This window comes from Phoenix dactylifera, chromosome 8 (genome assembly GCF_009389715.1).
Source record: "Phoenix dactylifera cultivar Barhee BC4 chromosome 8, palm_55x_up_171113_PBpolish2nd_filt_p, whole genome shotgun sequence".
NCBI lineage: Eukaryota > Viridiplantae > Streptophyta > Magnoliopsida > Arecales > Arecaceae > Phoenix > Phoenix dactylifera.
The window spans coordinates 29,925,794-29,939,229 of record NC_052399.1 but is presented as its reverse complement, the minus strand read 5'-3'; the positions used below and the strand labels follow the sequence as shown (position 1 = coordinate 29,939,229).

The following is a 13,436-nucleotide window of genomic DNA, read 5'->3' as shown; positions in this document are numbered from 1 at the left end:
GCTCATATAAATGTTGAAGCCGTCCAATTTTTTCTTTAATCTCGTGATAATCTATCTATTTTTTATACAAAAACAGACAACAGCTTTGCCTGAGTCCAAGTAAGAAAATCTAACTTCAGGTCATACTTTTGTAAACACTAGATTGGTACATCAACATGCCTAAAATGCATCTTCTAAGTTGAAGTCATGATGGGAAAGAAGATATATTATTTGTTTGATTTCTATCACATCCAACATTTGTTAATGAAAATCTTGTACCATATGCTAACATTTATTTATACGAAATCAGCATGTCTAACACCCATTAGTAAGCACATTATACTCATCTATAATCACATCCACCTAAACAAAAACTAGTGTTAGATTTATATTTCAGATCCTCTTCCTTTTAAGCTTAAATTGGAGATATGTAATGTAATAACGCAGGATCTCACCCAAAATAGCTAGCTAAAAAGTATTATTTGTGTTCCTTGATCCTGTATAGGTATCCAAAATCTATCCAACGAATAACCGATATGGAACTAAATACACGTCCACACGAGTCCTCACATACTTCCTCCGTTCAAGCCCTGACGTCCTCATCAGGTTAAGGGTTCAAATCCATTCAAATCTAATCACAAACACCATGATCCGTTCATAGTCAGCCCTAATGGATCCGTGCTGCAGTATTTTCTAGTCTACATAGGTTATGGGTCGGGTTCGTTCTGATACTAGTTGTAACAATTCAAAACCTCATCCAAAATAGTTAGTCGGAATGTATTATTTAGTTCCTTGATCTAAGTATCTACCCAGTGAATAACCGATATAGAACTAAACACATGTTCGCATGGATTCTCACACCAATCTTTCGTCGCCTGATAGTTGTAAAGGCATCCACCTTGTAAGCCCTCCTCAGTATGGGAGACCAGACTTCTCTAGTTAAATCCTGGATCTCACTCCAAGCCCTAGCAAGAGTGATGTGGCCTTATCATTAAACTTACACAAATGCATGTTTAGGGTTGGCCATGCATGTGCCCTTGTCTCGTAAAGCACGTACACAACTCAAAGCCCCCTATCAACCTCCACCTTCATGTGGCGCGTAAAAGGGCATATGGACATGCCTGTAATTTATGGGAATGTAAAGGTCATTTTGTCTTGATCTTTTGGATTAATTAATTATTCTGGCCTGCGCCCGTGGTAAGATGGAATGCGAGCTGGAAAGACAAAAATCTCCATCGCGCTGTTAGTTAAAATTAAAATAAGACGATGTCGAATCCTTTTGAAGGACGCCTGCCAAGTTTGACCTCCCGGAGGGACAAAACTCTCCCTATAAATTCCAGAAAATCACGGACTTGCCACCTGGGAGATTATCTCGTACACCGACACAAGATTACCCTAGCTCATAACCTCAGCTACTGCTTTACCTCAACAAGACTATGATTACTTAGTTCAAAATAAAATTAATTATTATGATAGCCGTTATTAACCATTATAGTGAAAATAATATATACTTATCAAAAATAAGGTTGATATTATATTGTTAAGGTATAAATTAAACTTCAAATTTTCAATGTATAATTTAAGTCAGTATAACAACAAAAGCTTCAAATTATAATAATTATTCTCATGCAATTATGGCTGGTAAACTTAAAATTTATGTGTTGTCAGTTGAAGCAATGGTTATGAATTTATAAAAGCAATGTTTTTAGAAAAGCAGTTTTTAAAATGATATAAATTAAACTTTTTTTTGTAAGAATTACAATTTCTTTCAAAAAAAGAAAATTGTAGTTTAGGATTCAAGACAAGGGCAAAACTGTCATTATGTTATTAAGTGGACACCCGATGGATCCCGTTTACGCGGCGGAGGGACGCGTTTTGCGCTCTCTCTCTCTCTCTCTCTAACTTTATTTAAAACTCGTTATTAGAACAAAAACTTGGTTGTTAATCATTAATATTAAGTAAAATAATTTATTGGATTTCAAAAGAAAGTTAGCTGCATTTGGAAGTTGGTGAAATCTCGTTGTTACAAGTCATTGCTTTTTATTTTTCAAGAGAATGGTCGCAAAGTCACCACTATTTGGTTGTGGAAATAATATAATAGAAGGGGTCTCCAAAAAGAACACTCAAAAAAAAAAAAAAGAGGAAAAGGTTAATGAAACAAAAAAAAAGGTTATTGTCCTTTCATGTTCATGCTTCTGGATAATCCAAATGGTGGTATTTTCTATCTATCATTCTTTCAGGTGATGTTTTTGATAGACTTGGTATAAGTTTGATGGTCAATTGTAATTTACCAAAGTAAGTTTTAAAAAAAAATCATTTGTAGGTAAGCTCGCAAAACCGGGATGAGGCTAAAATGTGATGATTATGATATCTATTATCTATCTTCCCTTATTTTTAGATTGAACATGCTAATTAAGCCTTCGATTATGCAATATATCATGGTTGGAGAATTGGCACTCTTCGGATTGACCCTATATATTTTAAGCAATGCTTGGTAAGAGTGCGATGCGCCATTATTTTATGACCCTATAATCTTCAGAAGCATCGAAACCCAGCTTATGTTGCAAATATTAATTAGCCAATATCCAAGTTTGACATGTTCACAAATAGGACTTGGTAATTGGAACCAACACATGATTGATGGTGAGATTTCATACTTGAAAATGGAAGGTGACATCTACATGCTTGCATGTGTCATGCAAAAGACCAAGCCCTTCAATTTTCATGTGCAAAAGTCTATACATGTGCATGACCGCATAGGTGTTAGACCAGTAAAACATATGATATTATCAAAGTGGTTAAAAAGAAAGACCAAATCAGGAATTACAAAGGTTTTGTTTTATATAATAGGCAACTGTTTTGCCTTGTCCCTCAGAATGAACTTATAAAATTTTTGTTCTACTTTAGACTTAAAAACATTCTGCTCCCTTACCAATGTTTATTTTACCAATATTTTACTGCTCGAGGTGCTTTTGATGCATGCTGCATGATAACCATGAGAGGTTTGGAAGCAAACTTGGTCACACTAGCCATAAAGATTAGCAACATGTTTTAGACCAACTGTGATACTAAGTCTCTTTTTCCTTTTCTTTTTTTTAAGAAAGCATTTCATTTTTAATTCTAATCATTAGAAAGTTACCTCTCTTAGAACATACTTGCACTTGGATTAGCAATACATCAGGGGAGAAGTTGGATCATAGAGTTCACAGTCAAATGTTCTCTGTATCCACTTTTGCTGAATCATTGACCTCAGCCAGGAGTCAAGAGTGACCTCCTAAGTCTGTAAAGCCAGTTCCAAGTATATGGTATGGCACTGGTTGTTCATGTCACTTGTCAAAATAAAAGGAAGTCATCCAATAGGACAGGAGACGACTCCACCAGAAAGGTTATTTTTTGCAAATGGGTAGTTGAGAAAGAGATGGCTAAGGAGTTATGGATGCATTTAATAGTTAGAAAAAAATTAGTAGCAATTTAAATTCAAAGATAGATGCTTGACATTTCAGTCAACCACCATCCATTAGAAAGCTCAACCAATTGGAACAATTTGCATGAGCACTGAATGCAAGCCCAAGTGCCTATCATCATTCATCACCAACAAATGAAAGCTGAGCCTCACATAAATTAAAGAAACACCCTCCAAATTCCAATCTCCATCAGGGCCAGAAAAGGACCATAATTGCCTCAGAAGACAGTTGTTATTTTGGCTTTTGTGAATGGTCCATGAAGGCTATATCATAAATATAAAAAAAAAAAAGGAAGAAGAAAAGGGGGGAAAGTAAGGTCAAGCAACAGGTGGCCCATGATATCAAAAGGAAACCTATTGACAGCTTTGTCTGTGAAAAAAATACGCCTAGCAGATGGAGCCAGTTACACCTCATGACACAAATGGGTCATGATCCACAATGAAGAGCTAAGTCATGGATGTCATTGATGCCTGTTGGGGGGCGGATGGAACAATACCTCTGGTCGGGACGCAGTCACTTTCCCGCTCTAACAATGCCAATGTCCAGATAACAAATTTATGGTTGCATCCAAATCAAGAGGTTTGCTGAGGAGTATATGAGATTCATGCATTCAGCGAAGTGAACTAGCCCACTGATTGTTTGTACTGAGTCAGCCAGGACTTGAGGCTTCTGTTTGGAGCTTTCTATGGCTCAGCTCCTTGCTGTTAACATGTTGGACAAGTTCTATTGAAGCCTTGCACTTCTCATGTCAAATAGTAAAAGCACCGGAAAAAAGGAACAATAAGAACAACTGTTCAAGATTCCTAGGTTGCTCACAGGTGGCTGTTCTGAATCCACAATGAGAATCCGAATAAGAACATGAAATCTTAGTAAAACTGCGTCTGTATCCAAGAGATTGAGACACCAGATGAGTGCTTTACTTGCAGATGATCTGTTCATATAACTGCAAAATATCACTGCAGAAGAGCATGGAGGTACATAATTACAGATGAGATAGCACTGGTTGAAGAAGACTAGTAAATCAGTAAAGCAGTTAAAAGGTGAAAAGGCAGTCGACCAACTGAAAAAGCATATGAGTTCAGGTTGTAATTGAAGAAAAAACTATGTAAAAGGGGATTGTTTCAAGGACTTCAGTTGCATGTGCTGTACTTTTCTTCCTTGTTCAACCTTTTTCAGGAACTCTTTTTTCTGTGCTGAAAATTGTTGCTTACTGCTAGAAAAGGAGGGACCTAACAGTAAGAATAATTAAGTTAATGCAAAGATTCATCTTTTAGAACAGTTATAACTTACTCGTACCCAATCTTTCTCTATATAACAAAAAGGGTAACATAATTCTTATTTATAAGCATCTGTACAGCAGTACCAAACATGCAACTCTCACACTAAAAAGATATTGCCTAAGTAATTTCAACCAAAAACTATGGAAGCATCTATGAAGTGTCTGTGAGCTATTGAAGCTTAAAAATTCTTTTAGTGCAAGCTTGTAACAATTAAGATCCATAATTTGGTAAATGGTTTTCTTTATTTATAAATAAATTTTGTATAAGCTTTCTAGAAAACAGAAATAGTAGATGAACTGGACAATTCCAAAGCAATAAAATGTTAATCAAAATAAGGTTGGTGCAATAGTTGTAGCAATATCAGATGCTTGGCAAAAACGAAGGAAGAAGTCTCAGACTCTTGGTCTCCATTTTGCTGGGGTTGGGGATTTTGTTCTCCTTCCCCTAAGTCTCTTGTTATTTCTCCATCTCATTAGATGTCAGATATTGTGATCCAACAGTTGCAAAAACATATAGTGCAACTACAAGCGGAACATGATCATGCAGTAGGCCGTGATTTCCATCTTAAAGGACCATTTTGGGAGGATGATGTGCCATCGGATGTACCTTCTAAGAACGTCGCCAACTCTTCCACCATTGTGGTCTAAATAAAGGTCCGGTTCATCTTCCCCTGCTTGATGAGAGTCTTGCAAGACCGTAATAGGCTCTTCGACATCAAAGCCGAGCTTTCTGAGCTTTACAGGAGGCTCAATCCAGACAACTTCCTCAATTGCATCACCACTATCGAGAGGTTCTTTGAAGTTATAAAGGGCATCTTGAAATACTGAGTCGTTGTAAAAGGCATCTTAAATTGAATGAAACTTCTAGTTCTCTTCTTCATTGTTCTGAGTTTGCGAGTTCTTTATTAGTGCTTCTTACTCCAATGTTGCTACTCCATTATTGGATAAATCGTCTTGCTCAAGAAGAAAGATCACCTTCTCCTGGCGGGGCGGGGCGGGGGCCCAGTGGGGGCTGCTACGCGGGGATGGGCTTGTCCCTTCCTCCCCCCTACCCCTTTTTTTTCAGCAAAAAAAAAAAAAGAAAAAAAAAAAGAAGAAGAAAGATCACCTGTGCACTAATTAACTAACTACATGCAAACCCATGCTTAGTCTGAAATTTCAAACTCCTTATAGATTTGGTCAGGACGACTAAGCTTAGTTCACTTATGTTGGCTCAAGCAAAATTAAGTTGCAAAGGAAGTTCGTATCCTATAACTATATAAGTGTGACCAGAATGATGTGAAAATTTCCTTATTCTCAGAACATCCCTATCCTAGAATACCCTTACAGTGTTTCAAAATTTATTCTCAAAACACACCTTTAGCCCTCCTCGATGCTCTTATCTTAGAATTATTATCTTAATCAAAGTTGGTTCGAATTCTAATCAGATGGTCCCATTTACATCATGTGGGATCTGGGTTTCTGATGAAAAGCAAATTCTTCCAATGCAGGTCCCCTACCATACTGAAATACTACCTACTTCTGCCATTCTCTTTCTCACTTCTTTATCCTTATCCTTACTACTATTTTAATTTTTAAAAATGCTCTCACATTTGCCATCCCATGACAGCCCTATTATCAAAATACTCTTTTCTTCCTAATATACACCAACTTAACCAACTAAATATTTCAACTTCACTTCCCTCACAATTCTCTTAATTTCCTTCTGGGAACTTATAGTTTGGACAACCATAATCATCCTAATCCTAACAAGATATAAAGCAGAATTATTTTCTAATTTTTATATTTTAATTCCAAAAATATTCTTATTCTTAAGAACACATATAATTACCCTAAGGATTGAGATACAGCTTGCTCTTTCCCCCCTCTTTTTTAAAGACAAGAACTCCTATATTTCTCTCTCTCTCAAAAAAAAAAAGAAAAAAGAGAGAGAGAGATAAGAACTTCCCCGTTCTTGAATTTTCTGAAGAGAATCCACGTAACTTAATCTATTCTAGGTTCCAAAACAAAACCCATGCAAATAATAAGGGTGTGAATTGGAATCTCAGCTCAAGCCATAGTAGTACTGGCCACAACATAGCTACAGATAGGGCATGTGAAATTATTGGATTTGATGTATATCTCTTTGCTGCTTGGTGATTGAACAGTGAGATGCAGTAGTTAAAAAGATGATTTCTCATCCAAGATGTAGGTGCAATACCACTTCTAATCATGTTATGAATTAGGGTCTCCATCTTCACCATGAAACCTAATGTCTTGCATGTTTTTTGGATGTCCTATCTCCTTAAAAAGTTTAGCTTCCAAAAGGATTAATACATTGCACGGGCAACACACATGGAGAATAATTTCATCCATGTTTACCAATTGCATTTTCTTATCCATTCTATTTCTTTTATTAGATGAAAGCTAGTCAAGACCCTTGTCCAAGTAAATCTAATGTCTTTATAAGGAGGAAAATAAAATTACATGCTCTTAAAAAATGCTACTCATCCAATGTAAAAGAATAATACTGAGACCAATCCAATATCCTGACTTATGATTAGCAACCCATTAGTTGTCTTTCCAAGATTGTCGCATCCTAATATTAAATATGTTACCTTTAAATTCTCTAGAGGATCCTAGGAATCTGACAAAAGAGTAATATCTACCAACAATCTTCAACTCATCCACATGCTTCCCTGACCATTCTCAAAACTCTCATCCATGTAATGAAGCCTAATTCCTTGGGCACTTGAGAGGAGGAGGGCATGGAAAAGTGACCTTTCTTGATATCTTTTCACAGCCATATTAAATCTAGTGAAGAAAACCCATATCCTAGACTGTAGGTATGCACATATTCTTGAGATGATCTTAGCACTTCAATAGGAGTCTGAGAATGCTTCCCTCTTCATTGATCCTACCACCTTATTCAAGTTCTTTCTTTTTTCTTATTTTTTAAGCAATACATAGAATTTGAATCATATACCTCTAGAAGCACAAACCCTTAGGAGAGAGGTGCCAACCGAGCTAGTTTTTTTGAACCACTTTACTATCTTTCTCAGGTCTCATAAGAGTCAAGTAATGTCAAAATCCGAATTTCTAAATGTTGATGAAAAAAACACTAACAGATCTAAACTGAGTCAAAAAGCTATGTGCATCCCAATAATTCCTAAGAAAAGTTATAACCTTATTACTAAATCAAGAAACAACCATGAAAGATTATCCAAATGCAGAAATCAATGACATAAATAATACCAAAGTTGCATGGACAACTAATACAAGACCTTAATAAGAGTACTCCAGAAGAAAACATTATTTGAGACAAGTGAAAATCAAATAAAGCACAAATCATTCAGCATAAAATGATGGTAAAACAAAGATGTATATGATCTAAGTCAGCCTCTACAACCTTGTTGGTTCTATTCATCATCATACATGATGTATACCACCTCTCTTTCATCCCCCTTTGCAGTTTTCCTCATGATCTCGTACTACTTACTATCTAATTTTGCTCACTTACCAGAATTAGAACACTAAGACTGTCATGGCAAACACACTAACACATCAACATCAATTCTGGCAATCGGAGAGCGACCAATCTCGTGAGTCCTCTATCCCCTCTCTCATCCTTCATAAAAAAGGGATTAACCAAATTTTGAAATAGAACTCATGATATCAAATTGATGAAACTGCGGAAAGGAAGCACCATTTTGAATCTCATGCCCATCAGTGAGATGAAACATAAAAAAACTAAAACTCCAACCTAAATGTAGATGTTGTTTCAAGGTTCTCCTCTTCAATAATGATCCCAATGGCTGCTTTCTGGGATCAAGCATCTATGAGAACGTTTCCCAAGTCTCTCTCATTTTATATCTAAAAAAATAATAATTCTCTTGCTTTCTTCCAATAATTGCTAGCACCAATCAACAATATGCCTAAGCCTAAAAACCCATCTAATATATTAGATCCAAGGAACTTATAAGGAGATGAATAAATGGACAAAGTTTGATTTTCCTAATGAGTCAAGAGTTCTGTAAATCCAGATTTTGGCCCATGTAGATGTTCCAAATGAAGCACGTTGCACGAGGGAAGGGAAAGAGGAACGATCATGGAGCTGCACACCGTAATAACATGAGATAAGAGAGAGAGGGAGAGAGAGAGAGGGAGAGAGAGAGAGGGAGGTGCCAAATTTAATATTGTTAAATAAAGAGGGAAAATGGATGGATTGGGTTTTCGGATAGATAGAGCAGGAGAGGAGGCACCAAGAGGAGAGAAATGATTAGCAATTTACAACTGAAGTCTTTTATTATTTTTTTCCTTTAACTGAAAAAATGGATGAATATATTTAGAAACTTCATTTGGGCTTAATTTCCGCCACATATATCAATAAATAGGAGTTAGAGAAACAGGAGAGAGAGAGGGATGAGGTGCACACAGAGAGACAGCTAATTTTTTCTCATCATGTATTTTATCTCCTTTTAAAATTTTTATTTAATTTAATGCAGGATATTTTAGTCATTTCAAGGGGTATGATCCAAGATTCTACTCCAACAAAAACTTCTACTATTTGCTTTTAGGAGTACTATAGATGAGAAGACTTTTTCCCATTTCCTTGATTTCTTTTGATAAATTACAAACTTGTGATACACTGTTGGACACTTATTTTGTTTCAACTCTTAATAGAATTTATTATAATGTAAATGATCAAATATTTACAGCAAGTAAATATTTCACCTGTTAATTGAATTTGAAGTATAAAAAGCAAATTTAAGCCCTTAGATAAGGATATAAATATAAAAATTGATGAAATTGGAGCAGGAGTGAAAACAATGGCTAGAGTTACATGATTGTAGTTGAGTTAGATAAATCCCAGATCCTCCAACCAATCCAATAACAAAATTGCAACTCGGTTAAATAATATGCCATAAAAGTTTGCTTTTGTTAGTTACTTATAGTTAGTATTTATGCTATTAGTTAAAAGTTCCATTTAAACAAAATTAAAACTATTATTTTCATTTTTGTTAAGTTTAGAATTTAGTCACAGCATTTTAAGTCTAGTATCGTTGATGGTCATGTGCATTTGCATGTGTACTATATCAAATTTTACAAAATATGGATTACATTTGAATCGGTTGAGTTAGAAAATTTAGCAATACGGGTTGCAAGTGGGTTGGTTGGTTAGAAGTTGTTGAAATATAAACTAAATATGAGTTGGATTAGTTGGGAGTCTTTTAATAAAAAATTGAGATTTGAAGCAAATGGATCAAGTAATACACATGCAATAAAAGGCTTATATGAAGGTTTGATATCTCAATTTATGCATAACTAATCCATAAATTGATACAATCATGAAACAACATCACAAACTTTACCAAATAACGGAAAGTTCAGAAAACTTACTACTCTTTTAACAATGGCATTCTCCTGCATTTTAATAGTCCAATTGTAACCTATATATAAGTACCGTGGGGAATTTTACTTTAGAAAAGGAGCATTAGGAACTACTTACGCGTTGTCCTGCTTAATATAAGCTACACCAAGCAATAGTTAATATGAAAGACCAGTGTTGTCAAAAGCATTGTCTGGGCACCTAGACAGTTCACTTGGCAACTAGAGAACGTAGGATGCCTAAGTAATGGCTGACTTTGCACTCTTATACTAACACATGTATACACCTCTTTCCTGTTTTCTTCTTTCTTTTACTTCATTTACACTCTATGACTAATAAATTTATTTTAAGTAAATCAGAAGTGAAAAATAGCATAAGATGTATTCACTTTGTGCATTTCTGTCATCATCTTTCCTGAACCAATGCCTTCTTTAAACTCTCAAGTCTCAATACTAAGGCAAGTGAGTGACCCACCACCATCGGTCATTTGCCCATCTGCATATGCCCCTCCAAATGGAGACTCTTATTGAGCCTTCCTATAGCCATTCAACCATCAACAACCCTTTAGAAGCTGTTTAACCAACCAAAGACCTCCAACTTTATTATATTTTTAATATTAATAGATCTAGCCAAATCTCACTTTAATATTTAATCAAAAGAGTCATCGAGATTAACATGATATCACCTGATCTAGCCAAATCTCACTTTATTATATTTTTGGAATGCGAATTTTACATGAAACTTTCTCTAGATTCTCTATATTGACCAATATCCAACCCAAAATAATGTTGCGCCCAACATCTAGACTTATACCTGACCATCTCTTGGCAAGTTCAAATCATGTCCACTTACTTTCAAGTGTGTTCCAGGTCACAACCAAACTAGAGTCTGATTTTTAACTAATTTTCATTGCATGAAATTGGGTCTGTCTAGATCTAGTTGGGTCGAATCCAACTTGACGAGATCCATACCTGACTCAAGTTGAGGTCTAATCTTAATTAGACTTATAACCAAGCTGGTAGTATCGGTGTGTACTACCTCTTATCGAGCATGTATCTTACTATATTGGTACCGAACCAAAAAAGTATCAAGTGTTGGTACACTGAACCAACTCCTGTACCGGGCAAATCAATGTTGTACCAAGAAAGTAACGGTACAAGATATGCTATCGAAATTGAGAATTTTACTTATGACTATAAATCTTACCATGAAGTCAAGTCTAAATCAAGCCGAGGAGGGGTGATATTTCTTTTTATCATTTTATTTTTTGTATATTTTCATCTTGTTATTTTTAATTTTATTAAATTTATCATCTTAGCATATTGATTCAATTATCCTTTTGGTTAAAAGTTTGAACATTTACAGCTATTAACTAATTTTTTTTATCATACCTTAGCTTGTAATATAATATTGATTTTCCAAAAATACGATATTAGCTTGTCCACTCTAGGCCTTCATTTAACTTTCAAATTTTATTTTTACAGAGTTAGACCATAATGCACTAGGTCGCACTTAGTCCCACATGCTTCCCAATAAAAATCAACGTTGAACCTCTCAAGATAAAATCCGTATCGTTGATCGTGATCTATGGCGTATGAAATGCCTAGAGACCCAAAAAATCAGACATTTTTATGATCTTTTGACCATGATATCTAGTCTATGCTTATCTAGAATCTATATATATCCTATAATATCTAGATCTATATTAATAGTTTGGGTCCGCAAATTATATAGTCTATGATATACTTTGCTCACCAGTTATATTGCTATTGTTCATTTTGTGATTACTTGATACATAGGCAAGAGAAATCGAAAACATGTATTTTTTAAATTCCAAACATTTGGTACACTGTAAATCATGATCAATGGTATGTTTCATTTTGAGCAAAACCTAGCATTGATTTTCATTAGGAAGCATACAGGATACCCAACAGCATTTTAACCTGGCTCATTTTTAACTACTAGAATAATCAGTACTTTTGCTGTTTAATATACTTCTGTGTAACAATAATGTTTTTTATATATGTAAGTAGTACATTTTATTTCTAATTGTTGACTTTATCACATTTTTTTATAATTTAATATTAAAGTCACAGGGTTATTTTACCGGTTACGAATCTATTAATTCTGGCATGATCTACATCTCCATTGAATCATGAAATTTAATAACAACATCATAAAATGCGAATAAACATAATTTAGCCAAATCTAACCAAAGAAATTTGGCAGCACCTAAGGAGGTGAGCGTACCGCTTCAAGAGGCCGCATCGGTACCCGGAACGCAAATCAGACGGTGGACGGAGCGTGACGGGCTCCGATCGCCTGCCGATAAGAGGCAGCGGCGACGGCCGCCACCAGGGGAAGAGGGAGGACTTGCGGGCGGTGAGCAGAGCGGAGGCCAGGTGAGAAGAAGACGAGATATTTCGGTTTCTCGTCACCCTCGAGTCACCGCCCCTCTTTCCCCACCGGCACGACTCTCGACGCTTTGGCGATGGAGAGTATGGATCTTTGAGAGTCGTGCGGTCAGGAACGCCGCTCCTTTTTTTCTTTTTCCCCCCTCCTGTGTATACAAATTTTGTGTTTTGGGAGTGGGGTTTAAGAGGTCTGGCGTCATTGACCTAAAAAAAGGTTGGAAACGGCTGGTAGGACTTCACTGTCACAGGAGGAACAGAGCTTTCCAAGAACAAAAGAAGCAATGTAGAGGCATGAGCTCATTTCAGGTCATTCAATCCTAATTGACTCGCTATGCAGGATCCAAATGAAATTGTGAGAATTTGTATAGGCATGTATTTAGTTCTATACCAGTTATTTTTCAGATAAATTTTGGATATTTATGCAGAATCAATGAATCCAAATAATATTTACTGACTAGTTTTTTTGGATGAGATCTTGAACTGTGACAAGTGGTCACGGATAAATCTTGAGTAGAGAAGTCATTCCACCTATTTTTGAAAGAATCTTGAAGGATGATGTAGCTAGCATTTTGTTTCCAAAACTCTATGTACTTTTTTATACACATGCACACATGTATCTCATACATGCATTGCACATGTTTTATTTAGAGATATGCCGATAAGGAAGCTCATAATCTTTGAAGAATTTCTCAAAAATTGCAGTTGTAATTTTGAAGCCTAGCATTGGGATTCTAGATAATCAAGATTGGACCTCCGCAATTTTGATGATTTCTCAAAAATGGAGGTAGTGGTTTTGAAGTCTAGCATTAGAATTTTAGAGAGAGAGAGAGAGAGAGAGAGAGAGAGAGAGAGAGAGAGAGAGAGAGGATTTTAGCTTGAATCTCTTTTTTTCTTTTTGAAATACAATTGCCCCCGGCCATGTGTTCTCTCTA

General features: G+C 35.7%; 1 long non-coding RNA gene across 2 annotated transcripts; it reads right to left on the bottom strand.

The window, feature by feature from the left end:
* Positions 1-3,535: 3,535 nt before the first annotated feature.
* On the bottom strand, positions 3,536-12,689 carry LOC113462582. Of its 2 annotated transcripts, none has more exons than XR_003385237.2 (2): positions 12,341-12,689; positions 3,536-4,672 (listed from the first exon to the last, which is right to left on the bottom strand). It is a non-coding gene; the product is annotated as an uncharacterized LOC113462582 (long non-coding RNA). The 2 variants fall into 2 exon arrangements; XR_003385238.2 differs by having other exon boundaries at positions 3,536-4,399; positions 12,341-12,684.
* Between the last annotated feature and the right edge of the window lie 747 nt (positions 12,690-13,436).